This window comes from Misgurnus anguillicaudatus, chromosome 20 (assembly GCF_027580225.2).
Source record: "Misgurnus anguillicaudatus chromosome 20, ASM2758022v2, whole genome shotgun sequence".
Lineage (NCBI taxonomy): Eukaryota > Metazoa > Chordata > Actinopteri > Cypriniformes > Cobitidae > Misgurnus > Misgurnus anguillicaudatus.
Window position 1 is genome coordinate 3,715,290 of NC_073356.2, and position 14,101 is coordinate 3,729,390.

The 14,101-nt window shown below is 46.3% G+C and overlaps 21 non-coding genes across 21 annotated transcripts; all 21 read left to right on the top strand.

Annotated features, from left to right (window-relative positions):
* Positions 1-332: 332 nt before the first annotated feature.
* Positions 333-414, top strand: trnal-aag (transfer RNA leucine (anticodon AAG)). The gene has a single exon. It is a non-coding gene; the product is annotated as a tRNA-Leu (tRNA).
* A 386-nt stretch (positions 415-800) lies between these two features.
* Positions 801-882, top strand: trnal-uag (transfer RNA leucine (anticodon UAG)). The gene has a single exon. It is a non-coding gene; the product is annotated as a tRNA-Leu (tRNA).
* Positions 883-1,562: 680 nt separating this feature from the next.
* trnal-aag (transfer RNA leucine (anticodon AAG)) lies at positions 1,563-1,644 on the top strand. Its single transcript has one exon. It is a non-coding gene; the product is annotated as a tRNA-Leu (tRNA).
* A 1,448-nt stretch (positions 1,645-3,092) lies between these two features.
* trnal-uag (transfer RNA leucine (anticodon UAG)) lies at positions 3,093-3,174 on the top strand. Its single transcript has one exon. It is a non-coding gene; the product is annotated as a tRNA-Leu (tRNA).
* Positions 3,175-3,853: 679 nt separating this feature from the next.
* On the top strand, positions 3,854-3,935 carry trnal-aag (transfer RNA leucine (anticodon AAG)). The gene has a single exon. It is a non-coding gene; the product is annotated as a tRNA-Leu (tRNA).
* A 409-nt stretch (positions 3,936-4,344) lies between these two features.
* Positions 4,345-4,426, top strand: trnal-aag (transfer RNA leucine (anticodon AAG)). The gene has a single exon. It is a non-coding gene; the product is annotated as a tRNA-Leu (tRNA).
* Positions 4,427-4,835: 409 nt separating this feature from the next.
* trnal-aag (transfer RNA leucine (anticodon AAG)) lies at positions 4,836-4,917 on the top strand. The gene has a single exon. It is a non-coding gene; the product is annotated as a tRNA-Leu (tRNA).
* A 408-nt stretch (positions 4,918-5,325) lies between these two features.
* trnal-aag (transfer RNA leucine (anticodon AAG)) lies at positions 5,326-5,407 on the top strand. Its single transcript has one exon. It is a non-coding gene; the product is annotated as a tRNA-Leu (tRNA).
* A 377-nt stretch (positions 5,408-5,784) lies between these two features.
* On the top strand, positions 5,785-5,866 carry trnal-uag (transfer RNA leucine (anticodon UAG)). The gene has a single exon. It is a non-coding gene; the product is annotated as a tRNA-Leu (tRNA).
* A 680-nt stretch (positions 5,867-6,546) lies between these two features.
* Positions 6,547-6,628, top strand: trnal-aag (transfer RNA leucine (anticodon AAG)). Its single transcript has one exon. It is a non-coding gene; the product is annotated as a tRNA-Leu (tRNA).
* Positions 6,629-7,525: 897 nt separating this feature from the next.
* On the top strand, positions 7,526-7,607 carry trnal-aag (transfer RNA leucine (anticodon AAG)). The gene has a single exon. It is a non-coding gene; the product is annotated as a tRNA-Leu (tRNA).
* Positions 7,608-8,016: 409 nt separating this feature from the next.
* Positions 8,017-8,098, top strand: trnal-aag (transfer RNA leucine (anticodon AAG)). The gene has a single exon. It is a non-coding gene; the product is annotated as a tRNA-Leu (tRNA).
* Positions 8,099-8,507: 409 nt separating this feature from the next.
* Positions 8,508-8,589, top strand: trnal-aag (transfer RNA leucine (anticodon AAG)). The gene has a single exon. It is a non-coding gene; the product is annotated as a tRNA-Leu (tRNA).
* Positions 8,590-8,998: 409 nt separating this feature from the next.
* On the top strand, positions 8,999-9,080 carry trnal-aag (transfer RNA leucine (anticodon AAG)). Its single transcript has one exon. It is a non-coding gene; the product is annotated as a tRNA-Leu (tRNA).
* Positions 9,081-9,489: 409 nt separating this feature from the next.
* Positions 9,490-9,571, top strand: trnal-aag (transfer RNA leucine (anticodon AAG)). Its single transcript has one exon. It is a non-coding gene; the product is annotated as a tRNA-Leu (tRNA).
* A 386-nt stretch (positions 9,572-9,957) lies between these two features.
* On the top strand, positions 9,958-10,039 carry trnal-uag (transfer RNA leucine (anticodon UAG)). Its single transcript has one exon. It is a non-coding gene; the product is annotated as a tRNA-Leu (tRNA).
* A 680-nt stretch (positions 10,040-10,719) lies between these two features.
* trnal-aag (transfer RNA leucine (anticodon AAG)) lies at positions 10,720-10,801 on the top strand. The gene has a single exon. It is a non-coding gene; the product is annotated as a tRNA-Leu (tRNA).
* Positions 10,802-12,250: 1,449 nt separating this feature from the next.
* Positions 12,251-12,332, top strand: trnal-uag (transfer RNA leucine (anticodon UAG)). The gene has a single exon. It is a non-coding gene; the product is annotated as a tRNA-Leu (tRNA).
* Positions 12,333-13,011: 679 nt separating this feature from the next.
* Positions 13,012-13,093, top strand: trnal-aag (transfer RNA leucine (anticodon AAG)). The gene has a single exon. It is a non-coding gene; the product is annotated as a tRNA-Leu (tRNA).
* Positions 13,094-13,502: 409 nt separating this feature from the next.
* On the top strand, positions 13,503-13,584 carry trnal-aag (transfer RNA leucine (anticodon AAG)). The gene has a single exon. It is a non-coding gene; the product is annotated as a tRNA-Leu (tRNA).
* A 408-nt stretch (positions 13,585-13,992) lies between these two features.
* On the top strand, positions 13,993-14,074 carry trnal-aag (transfer RNA leucine (anticodon AAG)). The gene has a single exon. It is a non-coding gene; the product is annotated as a tRNA-Leu (tRNA).
* The last annotated feature ends 27 nt before the right edge of the window (positions 14,075-14,101 follow it).

Genomic DNA, 14,101 nt, shown 5'->3' on the forward strand with positions numbered 1-14,101 from the left:
GTGGTTTTGGCATGCAAGAACATCCCACGTGTTAATTGGTTTGTCAGAAGCGCTTCCTTTAGATTTCTGTGGGAGCTTTGGGAATCTCACCTAATTTTTGATTTCAAGCAAACCCCATGGCTTCATTTGTTGTGTCAGATGTACTTTCTAAACGATAGGGAGACATGCAAATTGTGCAGTACTAGTGGTCTTCCAGGACAGGTTTGAAAACCCCTGGTCTAAGGCGCTGTGACTTGTGAATGTAATGTTCAGTTAACTTGAATGAAGCTGGCTTGATGCTCGATGCAGCCTGCATATGCGAGCTCTGGACAACAAAAGCAACCCCTTTAAGTGGTAGCGTGGCCGAGCGATCTAAGGCGCTGGATTAAGGCTCCAGTCTCTTCGGAGGCGTGGGTTCGAATCCCACCGCTGCCAGGAGCAATTTTAAAGAGGCTCAATTGCCAGCAGTCGGGCACTGTATCAGATTTCTGTAAGATAATCTGGAAAATAAAGTGGTTTTGGCATGCAAGAACATCCCACGTGTTAATTGGTTTGTCAGAAGCGCTTCCTTTAGATTTCTGTGGGAGCTTTGGGAATCTCACCTAATTTTTGATTTCAAGCAAACCCCATGGCTTCATTTGTTGTGTCAGATGTACTTTCGAAACGATAGAACTCTGTAGGATTTGGGAACTCCAGGAGTATGACTCAGCACAGCAGGACCTTAAAGACGATTCTCTCCCGCCAACGAGGTCCTCGAAATCAACTGAGGCTGTCCGTGGAGCTGCACCTCCCCGAAACTCACCAGAGAGCTTTCTCCAAAGGGTAGCGTGGCCGAGCGGTCCAAGGCGCTGGATTTAGGCTCCAGTCTCTCCGGGGGCGTGGGTTCGAATCCCACCGCTGCCAGCAGTTGTTTTAAAGAGGCTCTATTGCCAGCAGTCAGCCAGGCCAGATGGATAGGCGCTTTGGAAGTCTCACGTGGATCGTTTCTCAATCGGAAGGCTGCAGCCTCCTGGGGGTCACGTTTCTAGGCTGCGTACGTTATAAAGACTCTCTTATTTCAGAATACTAACAAATACCAAGTTGACTCTTATTCTTAGTTAATCGTAAATTGCTGTAATATGCTTGTGACTTGCGAATGTAATGTTCAGTTAACTTGAATGAAGCTGCCTTGATGCTCGATGCAGCCGCATATGTGAGCTCCGGACAACCAAAGCAACCCCTTTAAGTGGTAGCGTGGCCGTGCGGTCTAAGGCAGGGGTTTTCAAACCTGTCCTGGACGACCACTAGTACTGCACATTTTGCATGTTTCCCTTTTGTGACACACCTCATTCAGTTACCTTAGACACCCAGTTCAGGTCTTGCAGTCTCTACTAATGAGTTGAACATTTAAACCAGGTGTGTCTAATGAGGGAGACATGCAAATTGTGCAGTACTAGTGGTCCTCCAGGACAGGTTTGAAAACCCCTGGTCTAAGGCGCTGTGACTTGTGAATGTAATGTTCAGTTAACTTGAATGAAGCTGGCTTGATGCTCGATGCAGCCTGCATATGCGCGCTCTGGACAACAAAAGCAACCCCTTTAAGTGGTAGCGTGGCCGAGCGGTCCAAGGCGCTGGATTAAGGCTCCTGTCTCTTCGGAGGCGTGGGTTTGAATCCCATCGCTGCCAAAAGCAATTTTAAAGAGGCTCAATTGCCAGCCGTCGGGCACTGTATCAGATTTCTGTAAAATAATCTGGAAAATAAAGTGGTTTTGGCATGCAAGAACATCCCACGTGTTAATTGGTTTGTCAGAAGCGCTTCCTTTAGATTTCTGTGGGAGCTTTGGGAATCTCACCTAATTTTTGATTTCAAGCAAACCCCATGGCTTCATTTGTTGTGTCAGATGTACTTTCTAAACGATAGAACTCTGTAGGATTTGGGATCTCCAGGGGCCTCATTTATCAAGCGTGCGTATGCACAGAAGTGTGCGTAAAGTGTGCGTAGGAACAGTTTTACGCAAAGTGTGGAATTTATCAAATTGCACTTATACTTAGAAATGTGTGTAAATATACGCACACCTCGGAGTATGCGTACGCAGAGCATCTAGTGGTAGAATAGCGATACTACACAGGACCCTGTTCCAGTGAGTATAAAGTGTCTATTTATTATCCACAAGCAGGTGTTAAAAATGATTAATGTCAGTATGGTAACAGCAAATAAGTTTAATGATTTATTTGTGATATGTATCTGTATCTGTGAAAGCACATGTGATTTGTATTAATGAAGTCTCCGTCAAATGCTTGACACAGTGCAATGGCTTATCTTGCGTTATTGGAAGACTTGGCAAATAATCCATTCCGCCGGTAGCGCGTTTTCAAAGATCGCGCCAATAATGCTGGTTATATATGCTGCTGTCCAAGGTGGAAAATTGTCTGTCCTCCTCCACTTGCACTCGTTTCACGTCGGTGTGCTGTGACGCGGTTTTTTTTTTTGGGCTGATAATTTAATGTCAAACGACTTTTTTTTATTTCTAAAAGTGTTCTCATACCCAACGGAATTAAACTCACTGGTAACATGTTCCCATGCAGATTTGTTTTCTTTTGTTAGTCATTCCTCCCATACTAAGTGAACCAAACAGGATGTGTTATTAGGATTTAACCTCATCCACCAGTAACTCAATTTCTGCGTCTGTAAAGTTTCTCTTTTACGCTCTCTTTGCCATTATTGCGATGAGGGAAAAAGCACAACCACGTGACTTATAACGGGAGGTGTTGTCACCATATATGGTGCATTGGAGGCGTTTCGAAATGCAAATGAACATGAACGTGCACGAGCATGGTGCTTAAGAACAAGTGGGATTTATCATCAAGGATTACTTACTGATGTGCGTACGAACCACGTGCGCGCGTTTGATAAATCCCGATTTTTTTGTAGTTACGCACATTCTAAATTTCATTCGTAGGTACAAATATGGAACATTTTCTACGCAATGATGATAAATGAGGCCCCTGGAGTATGACTCAGCACAGCAGGACCTTAAAGACGATTCTCTCCCGCCAACGAGGTCCTCGAAATCAACTGAGGCTGTCCGTGGAGCTGCACCTCCCCGAAACTCACCAGAGAGCTTTCTCCAAAGGGTAGCGTGGTCGAGCCGTCCAAGGCGCTGGATTTAGGCTCCAGTCTCTCCCGGGGCGTGGGTTCGAATCCCACCGCTGCCAGCAGTTGTTTTAAAGAGGCTCTATTGCCAGCAGTCAGCCAGGCCAGATGGATAGGCGCTTTGGAAGTCTCACTTGGATCGTTTCTCAATCGGAAGGCTGCAGCCTCCTGGGGGCACGTTTCTAGGCTGCGTACGTTATAAAGACTCTCTTATTTCAGAATACTACCAAATACCAAGTTGACTCTTATTCTTAGTTAATCGTAAATTGCTGTAATATGCTTGTGACTTGCGAATGTAATGTTCAGTTAACTTGAATGAAGCTGCCTTGATGCTCGATGCAGCCGCATATGTGAGCTCCGGACAACCAAAGCAACCCCTTTAAGTGGTAGCGTGGCCGTGCGGTTTAAGGCAGGGGTTTTCAAACCTGTCCTGGAGGACCACTAGTACTGCACATTTTGCATGTTTCCCTTTTGTGACACACCTCATTCAGTTACCTTAGACACCCAGTTCAGGTCTTGCAGTCTCTACTAATGAGTTGAACATTTAAACCAGGTGTGTCTAATGAGGGAGACATGCAAATTGTGCAGTACTAGTGGTCCTCCAGGACAGGTTTGAAAACCCCTGGTCTAAGGCGCTGTGACTTGTGAATGTAATGTTCAGTTAACTTGAATGAAGCTGGCTTGATGCTCGATGCAGCCTGCATATGCGCGCTCTGGACAACAAAAGCAACCCCTTTAAGTGGTAGCGTGGCCGAGCGGTCTAAGGTGCTGGATTAAGGCTCCTGTCTCTTCGGAGGCGTGGGTTCGAATCCCACCGCTGCCAGGAGCAATTTTAAAGAGGCTCAATTGCCAGCAGTCGGGCACTGTATCAGATTTCTGTAAGATAATCTGGAAAATAAAGTGGTTTTGGCATGCAAGAACATCCCACGTGTTAATTGGTTTGTCAGAAGCGCTTCCTTTAGATTTCTGTGGGAGCTTTGGGAATCTCACCTAATTTTTGATTTCAAGCAAACCCCATGGCTTCATTTGTTGTGTCAGATGTACTTTCTAAACGATAGGGAGACATGCAAATTGTGCAGTACTAGTGGTCCTCCAGGACAGGTTTGAAAACCCCTGGTCTAAGGCGCTGTGACTTGTGAATGTAATGTTCAGTTAACTTGAATGAAGCTGGCTTGATGCTCGATGCAGCCTGCATATGCGAGCTCTGGACAACAAAAGCAACCCCTTTAAGTGGTAGCGTGGCCGAGCGGTCTAAGGCGCTGGATTAAGGCTCCAGTCTCTTCGGAGGCGTGGGTTCGAATCCCACCGCTGCCAGGAGCAATTTTAAAGAGGCTCAATTGCCAGCAGTCGGGCACTGTATCAGATTTCTGTAAGATAATCTGGAAAATAAAGTGGTTTTGGCATGCAAGAACATCCCACGTGTTAATTGGTTTGTCAGAAGCGCTTCCTTTAGATTTCTGTGGGAGCTTTGGGAATCTCACCTAATTTTTGATTTCAAGCAAACCCCATGGCTTCATTTGTTGTGTCAGATGTACTTTCTAAACGATAGGGAGACATGCAAATTGTGCAGTACTAGTGGTCCTCCAGGACAGGTTTGAAAACCCCTGGTCTAAGGCGCTGTGACTTGTGAATGTAATGTTCAGTTAACTTGAATGAAGCTGGCTTGATGCTCGATGCAGCCTGCATATGCGAGCTGTGGACAACAAAAGCAACCCCTTTAAGTGGTAGCGTGGCCGAGCGGTCCAAGGCGCTGGATTAAGGCTCCAGTCTCTTCGGAGGCGTGGGTTCGAATCCCACCGCTGCCAGGAGCAATTTTAAAGAGGCTCAATTGCCAGCAGTCGGGCACTGTATCAGATTTCTGTAAGATAATCTGGAAAATAAAGTGGTTTGGCATGCAAGAACATCCCACGTGTTAATTGGTTTGTCAGAAGCGCTTCCTTTAGATTTCTGTGGGAGCTTTGGGAATCTCACCTAATTTTTGATTTCAAGCAAACCCCATGGCTTCATTTGTTGTGTCAGATGTACTTTCTAAACGATAGGGAGACATGCAAATTGTGCAGTACTAGTGGTCCTCCAGGACAGGTTTGAAAACCCCTGGTCTAAGGTGCTGTGACTTGTGAATGTAATGTTCAGTTAACTTGAATGAAGCTGGCTTGATGCTCGATGCAGCCTGCATATGCGAGCTCTGGACAACAAAAGCAACTTCTTTAAGTGGTAGCGTGGCCGAGCGGTCTAAGGTGCTGGATTAAGGCTCCAGTCTCTTCGGAGGCGTGGGTTCGAATCCCACTGCTGCCAGGAGCAATATTAAAGAGGTTCAATTGCCAGCAGTCGGGCACTGTATCAGATTTCTGGAAAATAAAGTGGTTTTGGCATGCAAGAACATCCCACGTGTTAATTGGTTTGTCAGAAGCGCTTCCTTTAGATTTCTGTGGGAGCTTTGGGAATCTCACCTAATTTTTGATTTCAAGCAAACCCCATGGCTTCATTTGTTGTGTCAGATGTACTTTCGAAACGATAGAACTCTGTAGGATTTGGGATCACCAGGAGTATGACTCAGCACAGCAGGACCTTAAAGACGATTCTCTCCCGCCAACGAGGTCCTCAAAATCAACTGAGGCTGTCCGTGGAGCTGCACTTCCCCGAAACTCACCAGAGAGCTGCTTTCCTCAAAGGGTAGCGTGGCCGAGCGGTCTAAGGCGCTGGATTTAGGCTCCAGTCTCTCCGGGGGCGTGGGTTCGAATCCCACCGCTGCCAGCAGTTGTTTTAAAGAGGCTCTATTGCCAGCAGTCAGCCAGGCCAGATGGATAGGCGCTTTGGAAGTCTCACGTGGATCGTTTCTCAATCGGAAGGCTGCAGCCTCCTGGGGGTCACGTTTCTAGGCTGCGTACGTTATAAAGACTCTCTTATTTCAGAATACTAACAAATACCAAGTTGACTCTTATTCTTAGTTAATCGTAAATTGCTGTAATATGCTTGTGACTTGCGAATGTAATGTTCAGTTAACTTGAATGAAGCTGCCTTGATGCTCGATGCAGCCGCATATGTGAGCTCCGGACAACCAAAGCAACCCCTTTAAGTGGTAGCGTGGCCGTGCGGTCTAAGGCAGGGGTTTTCAAACCTGTCCTGGAGGACCAGTAGTACTGCCCATTTTGCATGTTTCCCTTTTGTGACACACCTCATTCAGTTACCTTAGACACCCAGTTCAGGTCTTGCAGTCTCTACTAATGAGTTGAACATTTAAACCAGGTGTGTCTAATGAGGGAGACATGCAAATTGTGCAGTACTAGTGGTCCTCCAGGACAGGTTTGAAAACCCCTGGTCTATGGCGCTGTGACTTGTGAATGTAATGTTCAGTTAACTTGAATGAAGCTGGCTTGATGCTCGATGCAGCCTGCATATGCGAGCTCTGGACAACAAAAGCAACCCCTTTAAGTGGTAGCGTGGCCGAGCGGTCTAAGGCGCTGGATTAAGGCTCCAGTCTCTTCGGAGGCGTGGGTTCGAATCCCACCGCTGCCAGGAGCAATTTTAAAGAGGCTCAATTGCCAGCAGTCGGGCACTGTATCAGATTTCTGTAAGATAATCTGGAAAATAAAGTGGTTTTGGCATGCAAGAACATCCCACGTGTTAACTGGTTTGTCAGAAGCGCTTCCTTTAGATTTCTGTGGGAGCTTTGGGAATCTCACCTAATTTTTGATTTCAAGCAAACCCCATGGCTTCATTTGTTGTGTCAGATGTACTTTCTAAACGATAGGGAGACATGCAAATTGTGCAGTACTAGTGGTCCTCCAGGACAGGTTTGAAAACCCCTGGTCTAAGGCGCTGTGACTTGTGAATGTAATGTTCAGTTAACTTGAATGAAGCTGGCTTGATGCTCGATGCAGCCTGCATATGCGAGCTGTGGACAACAAAAGCAACCCCTTTAAGTGGTAGCGTGGCCGAGCGGTCTTAGGCGCTGGATTAAGGCTCCAGTCTCTTCGGAGGCCTGGGTTCGAATCCCGCCGCCAGAAGCAATTGTAAAGAGGCTCAATTGCCAGCAGTCGGGCACTGTATCAGATTTCTGTAAGATAATCTGGAAAATAAAGTGGTTTTGGCATGCAAGAACATCCCACGTGTTAATTGGTTTGTCAGAAGCGCTTCCTTTAGATTTCTGTGGGAGCTTTGGGAATCTCACCTAATTTTTGATTTCAAGCAAACCCCATGGCTTCATTTGTTGTGTCAGATGTACTTTCTAAACGATAGGGAGACATGCAAATTGTGCAGTACTAGTGGTCTTCCAGGACAGGTTTGAAAACCCCTGGTCTAAGGCGCTGTGACTTGTGAATGTAATGTTCAGTTAACTTGAATGAAGCTGGCTTGATGCTCGATGCAGCCTGCATATGCGCGCTCTGGACAACAAAAGCAACCCCTTTAAGTGGTAGCGTGGCCGAGCGGTCTAAGGCGCTGGATTAAGGCTCCAGTCTCTTCGGAGGCGTGGGTTCGAATCCCACCGCTGCCAGGAGCAATTTTAAAGAGGTTCAATTGCCAGCAGTCGGGCACTGTATCAGATTTCTGTAAGATAATCTGGAAAATAAAGTGGTTTTGGCATGCAAGAACATCCCACGTGTTAATTGGTTTGTCAGAAGCGCTTCCTTTAGATTTCTGTGGGAGCTTTGGGAATCTCACCTAATTTTTGATTTCAAGCAAACCCCATGGCTTCATTTGTTGTGTCAGATGTACTTTCTAAACGATAGGGAGACATGCAAATTGTGCAGTACTAGTGGTCCTCCAGGACAGGTTTGAAAACCCCTGGTCTAAGGCGCTGTGACTTGTGAATGTAATGTTCAGTTAACTTGAATGAAGCTGACTTGATGCTCGATGCAGCCTGCATATGCGAGCTCTGGACAACGAAAGCAACCCCTTTAAGTGGTAGCGTGGCCGAGCGGTCTAAGGCGCTGGATTAAGGCTCCAGTCTCTTCGGAGGCGTGGGTTCGAATCCCACCGCTGCCAGGAGCAATTTTAAAGAGGCTCAATTGCCAGCAGTCGGGCACTGTATCAGATTTCTGTAAGATAATCTGGAAAATAAAGTGGTTTTGGCATGCAAGAACATCCCACGTGTTAATTGGTTTGTCAGAAGCGCTTCCTTTAGATTTCTGTGGGAGCTTTGGGAATCTCACCTAATTTTTGATTTCAAGCAAACCCCATGGCTTCATTTGTTGTGTCAGATGTACTTTCTAAACGATAGGGAGACATGCAAATTGTGCAGTACTAGTGGTCTTCCAGGACAGGTTTGAAAACACCTGGTCTAAGGCGCTGTGACTTGTGAATGTAATGTTCAGCTAACTTGAATGAAGCTGGCTTGATGCTCGATGCAGCCTGCATATGCGAGCTCTGGACAACAAAAGCAACCCCTTTAAGTGGTAGCGTGGCCGAGCGGTCTAAGGCGCTGGATTAAGGCTCCAGTCTCTTCGGAGGCGTGGGTTCGAATCCCACCGCTGCCAGGAGCAATTTTAAAGAGGCTCAATTGCCAGCAGTCGGGCACTGTATCAGATTTCTGTAAGATAATCTGGAAAATAAAGTGGTTTTGGCATGCAAGAACATCCCACGTGTTAATTGGTTTGTCAGAAGCGCTTCCTTTAGATTTCTGTGGGAGCTTTGGGAATCTCACCTAATTTTTGATTTCAAGCAAACCCCATGGCTTCATTTGTTGTGTCAGATGTACTTTCTAAACGATAGGGAGACATGCAAATTGTGCAGTACTAGTGGTCCTCCAGGACAGGTTTGAAAACCCCTGGTCTAAGGCGCTGTGACTTGTGAATGTAATGTTCAGTTAACTTGAATGAAGCTGGCTTGATGCTCGATGCAGCCTGCATATGCGAGCTCTGGACAACGAAAGCAACCCCTTTAAGTGGTAGCGTGGCCGAGCGGTCTAAGGCGCTGGATTAAGGCTCCAGTCTCTTCGGAGGCGTGGGTTCGAATCCCACCGCTGCCAGGAGCAATTTTAAAGAGGCTCATTTGCCAGCAGTCGGGCACTGTATCAGATTTCTGTAAGATAATCTGGAAAATAAAGTGGTTTTGGCATGCAAGAACATCCCACGTGTTAATTGGTTTGTCAGAAGCGCTTCCTTTAGATTTCTGTGGGAGCTTTGGGAATCTCACCTAATTTTTGATTTCAAGCAAACCCCATGGCTTCATTTGTTGTGTCAGATGTACTTTCTAAACGATAGGGAGACATGCAAATTGTGCAGTACTAGTGGTCTTCCAGGACAGGTTTGAAAACCCCTGGTCTAAGGCGCTGTGACTTGTGAATGTAATGTTCAGTTAACTTGAATGAAGCTGGCTTGATGCTCGATGCAGCCTGCATATGCGAGCTCTGGACAACAAAAGCAACCCCTTTAAGTGGTAGCGTGGCCGAGCGGTCTAAGGCGCTGGATTAAGGCTCCAGTCTCTTCGGAGGCGTGGGTTCGAATCCCACCGCTGCCAGGAGCAATTTTAAAGAGGCTCAATTGCCAGCAGTCGGGCACTGTATCAGATTTCTGTAAGATAATCTGGAAAATAAAGTGGTTTTGGCATGCAAGAACATCCCACGTGTTAATTGGTTTGTCAGAAGCGCTTCCTTTAGATTTCTGTGGGAGCTTTGGGAATCTCACCTAATTTTTGATTTCAAGCAAACCCCATGGCTTCATTTGTTGTGTCAGATGTACTTTCGAAACGATAGAACTCTGTAGGATTTGGGAACTCCAGGAGTATGACTCAGCACAGCAGGACCTTAAAGACGATTCTCTCCCGCCAACGAGGTCCTCGAAATCAACTGAGGCTGTCCGTGGAGCTGCACCTCCCCGAAACTCACCAGAGAGCTTTCTCCAAAGGGTAGCGTGGCCGAGCGGTCCAAGGCGCTGGATTTAGGCTCCAGTCTCTCCGGGGGCGTGGGTTCGAATCCCACCGCTGCCAGCAGTTGTTTTAAAGAGGCTCTATTGCCAGCAGTCAGCCAGGCCAGATGGATAGGCGCTTTGGAAGTCTCACGTGGATCGTTTCTCAATCGGAAGGCTGCAGCCTCCTGGGGGTCACGTTTCTAGGCTGCGTACGTTATAAAGACTCTCTTATTTCAGAATACTAACAAATACCAAGTTGACTCTTATTCTTAGTTAATCGTAAATTGCTGTAATATGCTTGTGACTTGCGAATGTAATGTTCAGTTAACTTGAATGAAGCTGCCTTGATGCTCGATGCAGCCGCATATGTGAGCTCCGGACAACCAAAGCAACCCCTTTAAGTGGTAGCGTGGCCGTGCGGTCTAAGGCAGGGGTTTTCAAACCTGTCCTGGACGACCACTAGTACTGCACATTTTGCATGTTTCCCTTTTGTGACACACCTCATTCAGTTACCTTAGACACCCAGTTCAGGTCTTGCAGTCTCTACTAATGAGTTGAACATTTAAACCAGGTGTGTCTAATGAGGGAGACATGCAAATTGTGCAGTACTAGTGGTCCTCCAGGACAGGTTTGAAAACCCCTGGTCTAAGGCGCTGAAACTTGTGAATGTAATGTTCAGTTAACTTGAATGAAGCTGGCTTGATGCTCGATGCAGCCTGCATATGCGCGCTCTGGACAACAAAAGCAACCCCTTTAAGTGGTAGCGTGGCCGAGCGGTCCAAGGCGCTGGATTAAGGCTCCTGTCTCTTCGGAGGCGTGGGTTTGAATCCCATCGCTGCCAAAAGCAATTTTAAAGAGGCTCAATTGCCAGCCGTCGGGCACTGTATCAGATTTCTGTAAAATAATCTGGAAAATAAAGTGGTTTTGGCATGCAAGAACATCCCACGTGTTAATTGGTTTGTCAGAAGCGCTTCCTTTAGATTTCTGTGGGAGCTTTGGGAATCTCACCTAATTTTTGATTTCAAGCAAACCCCATGGCTTCATTTGTTGTGTCAGATGTACTTTCTAAACGATAGAACTCTGTAGGATTTGGGATCTCCAGGGGCCTCATTTATCAAGCGTGCGTATGCACAGAAGTGTGCGTAAAGTGTGCGTAGGAACAGTTTTACGCAAAGTGTGGAATTTATCAAATTGCACTTATACTTAGAAAAGTGTGTAAATATACGCACACCTCGGAGTATGCGTACGCAGAGCATCTAGTGGTAGAATAGCGATACTACACAGGACCCTGTTCTAGTGAGTATAAAGTGTCTATTTATTATCCACAAGCAGGTGTTAAAAATGATTAATGTCAGTATGGTAACAGCAAATAAGTTTAATGATTTATTTGTGATATGTATCTGTATCTGTGAAAGCACATGTGATTTGTATTAATGAAGTCTCCGTCAAATGCTTGACACAGTGCAATGGCTTATCTTGCGTTATTGGAAGACTTGGCAAATAATCCATTCCGCCGGTAGCGCGTTTTCAAAGATCGCGCCAATAATGCTGGTTATATATGCTGCTGTCCAAGGTGGAAAATTGTCTGTCCTCCTCCACTTGCACTCGTTTCACGTCGGTGTGCTGTGACGCGGTTTTTTTTTTTTGGGCTGATAATTTAATGTCAAACGACTTTTTTTTATTTCTAAAAGTGTTCTCATACCCAACGGAATTAAACTCACTGGTAACATGTTCCCATGCAGATTTGTTTTCTTTTGTTAGTCATTCCTCCCATACTAAGTGAACCAAACAGGATGTGTTATTAGGATTTAACCTCATCCACCAGTAACTCAATTTCTGCGTCTGTAAAGTTTCTCTTTTACGCTCTCTTTGCCATTATTGCGATGAGGGAAAAAGCACAACCACGTGACTTATAACGGGAGGTGTTGTCACCATATATGGTGCATTGGAGGCGTTTCGAAATGCAAATGAACATGAACGTGCACGAGCATGGTGCTTAAGAACAAGTGGGATTTATCATCAAGGATTACTTACTGATGTGCGTACGAACCACGTGCGCACGTTTGATAAATCCCGATTTTTTTGTACTTAGGCACATTCTAAATTTCATTCGTAGGTACAAATATAGAACATTTTCTACGCAATGATGATAAATGAGGCCCCTGGAGTATGACTCAGCACAGCAGGACCTTAAAGACGATTCTCTCCCGCCAACGAGGTCCTCGAAATCAACTGAGGCTGTCCGTGGAGCTGCACCTCCCCGAAACTCACCAGAGAGCTTTCTCCAAAGGGTAGCGTGGTCGAGCCGTCCAAGGCGCTGGATTTAGGCTCCAGTCTCTCCGGGGGCGTGGGTTCGAATCCCACCGCTGCCAGCAGTTGTTTTAAAGAGGCTCTATTGCCAGCAGTCAGCCAGGCCAGATGGATAGGCGCTTTGGAAGTCTCACTTGGATCGTTTCTCAATCGGAAGGCTGCAGCCTCCTGGGGGCACGTTTCTAGGCTGCGTACGTTATAAAGACTCTCTTATTTCAGAATACTACCAAATACCAAGTTGACTCTTATTCTTAGTTAATCGTAAATTGCTGTAATATGCTTGTGACTTGCGAATGTAATGTTCAGTTAACTTGAATGAAGCTGCCTTGATGCTCGATGCAGCCGCATATGTGAGCTCCGGACAACCAAAGCAACCCCTTTAAGTGGTAGCGTGGCCGTGCGGTTTAAGGCAGGGGTTTTCAAACCTGTCCTGGAGGACCACTAGTACTGCACATTTTGCATGTTTCCCTTTTGTGACACACCTCATTCAGTTACCTTAGACACCCAGTTCAGGTCTTGCAGTCTCTACTAATGAGTTGAACATTTAAACCAGGTGTGTCTAATGAGGGAGACATGCAAATTGTGCAGTACTAGTGGTCCTCCAGGACAGGTTTGAAAACCCCTGGTCTAAGGCGCTGTGACTTGTGAATGTAATGTTCAGTTAACTTGAATGAAGCTGGCTTGATGCTCGATGCAGCCTGCATATGCGCGCTCTGGACAACAAAAGCAACCCCTTTAAGTGGTAGCGTGGCCGAGCGGTCTAAGGTGCTGGATTAAGGCTCCTGTCTCTTCGGAGGCGTGGGTTCGAATCCCACCGCTGCCAGGAGCAATTTTAAAGAGGCTCAATTGCCAGCAGTCGGGCACTGTATCAGATTTCTGTAAGATAATCTGGAAAATAAAGTGGTTTTGGCATGCAAGAACATCCCACGTGTTAATTGGTTTGTCAGAAGCGCTTCCTTTAGATTTCTGTGGGAGCTTTGGGAATCTCACCTAATTTTTGATTTCAAGCAAACCCCATGGCTTCATTTGTTGTGTCAGATGTACTTTCTAAACGATAGGGAGACATGCAAATTGTGCAGTACTAGTGGTCCTCCAGGACAGGTTTGAAAACCCCTGGTCTAAGGCGCTGTGACTTGTGAATGTAATGTTCAGTTAACTTGAATGAAGCTGGCTTGATGCTCGATGCAGCCTGCATATGCGAGCTGTGGACAACAAAAGCAACCCCTTTAAGTGGTAGCGTGGCCGAGCGGTCCAAGGCGCTGGATTAAGGCTCCAGTCTCTTCGGAGGCGTGGGTTCGAATCCCACCGCTGCCAGGAGCAATTTTAAAGAGGCTCAATTGCCAGCAGTCGGGCACTGTATCAGATTTCTGTAAGATAATCTGGAAAATAAAGTGGTTTGGCATGCAAGAACATCCCACGTGTTAATTGGTTTGTCAGAAGCGCTTCCTTTAGATTTCTGTGGGAGCTTTGGGAATCTCACCTAATTTTTGATTTCAAGCAAACCCCATGGCTTCATTTGTTGTGTCAGATGTACTTTCTAAACGATAGGCAGACATGCAAATTGTGCAGTACTAGTGGTCCTCCAGGACAGGTTTGAAAACCCCTGGTCTAAGGTGCTGTGACTTGTGAATGTAATGTTCAGTTAACTTGAATGAAGCTGGCTTGATGCTCGATGCAGCCTGCATATGCGAGCTCTGGACAACAAAAGCAACTTCTTTAAGTGGTAGCGTGGCCGAGCGGTCTAAGGTGCTGGATTAAGGCTCCAGTCTCTTCGGAGGCGTGGGTTCGAATCCCACTGCTGCCAGGAGCAATATTAAAGAGGTTCAATTGC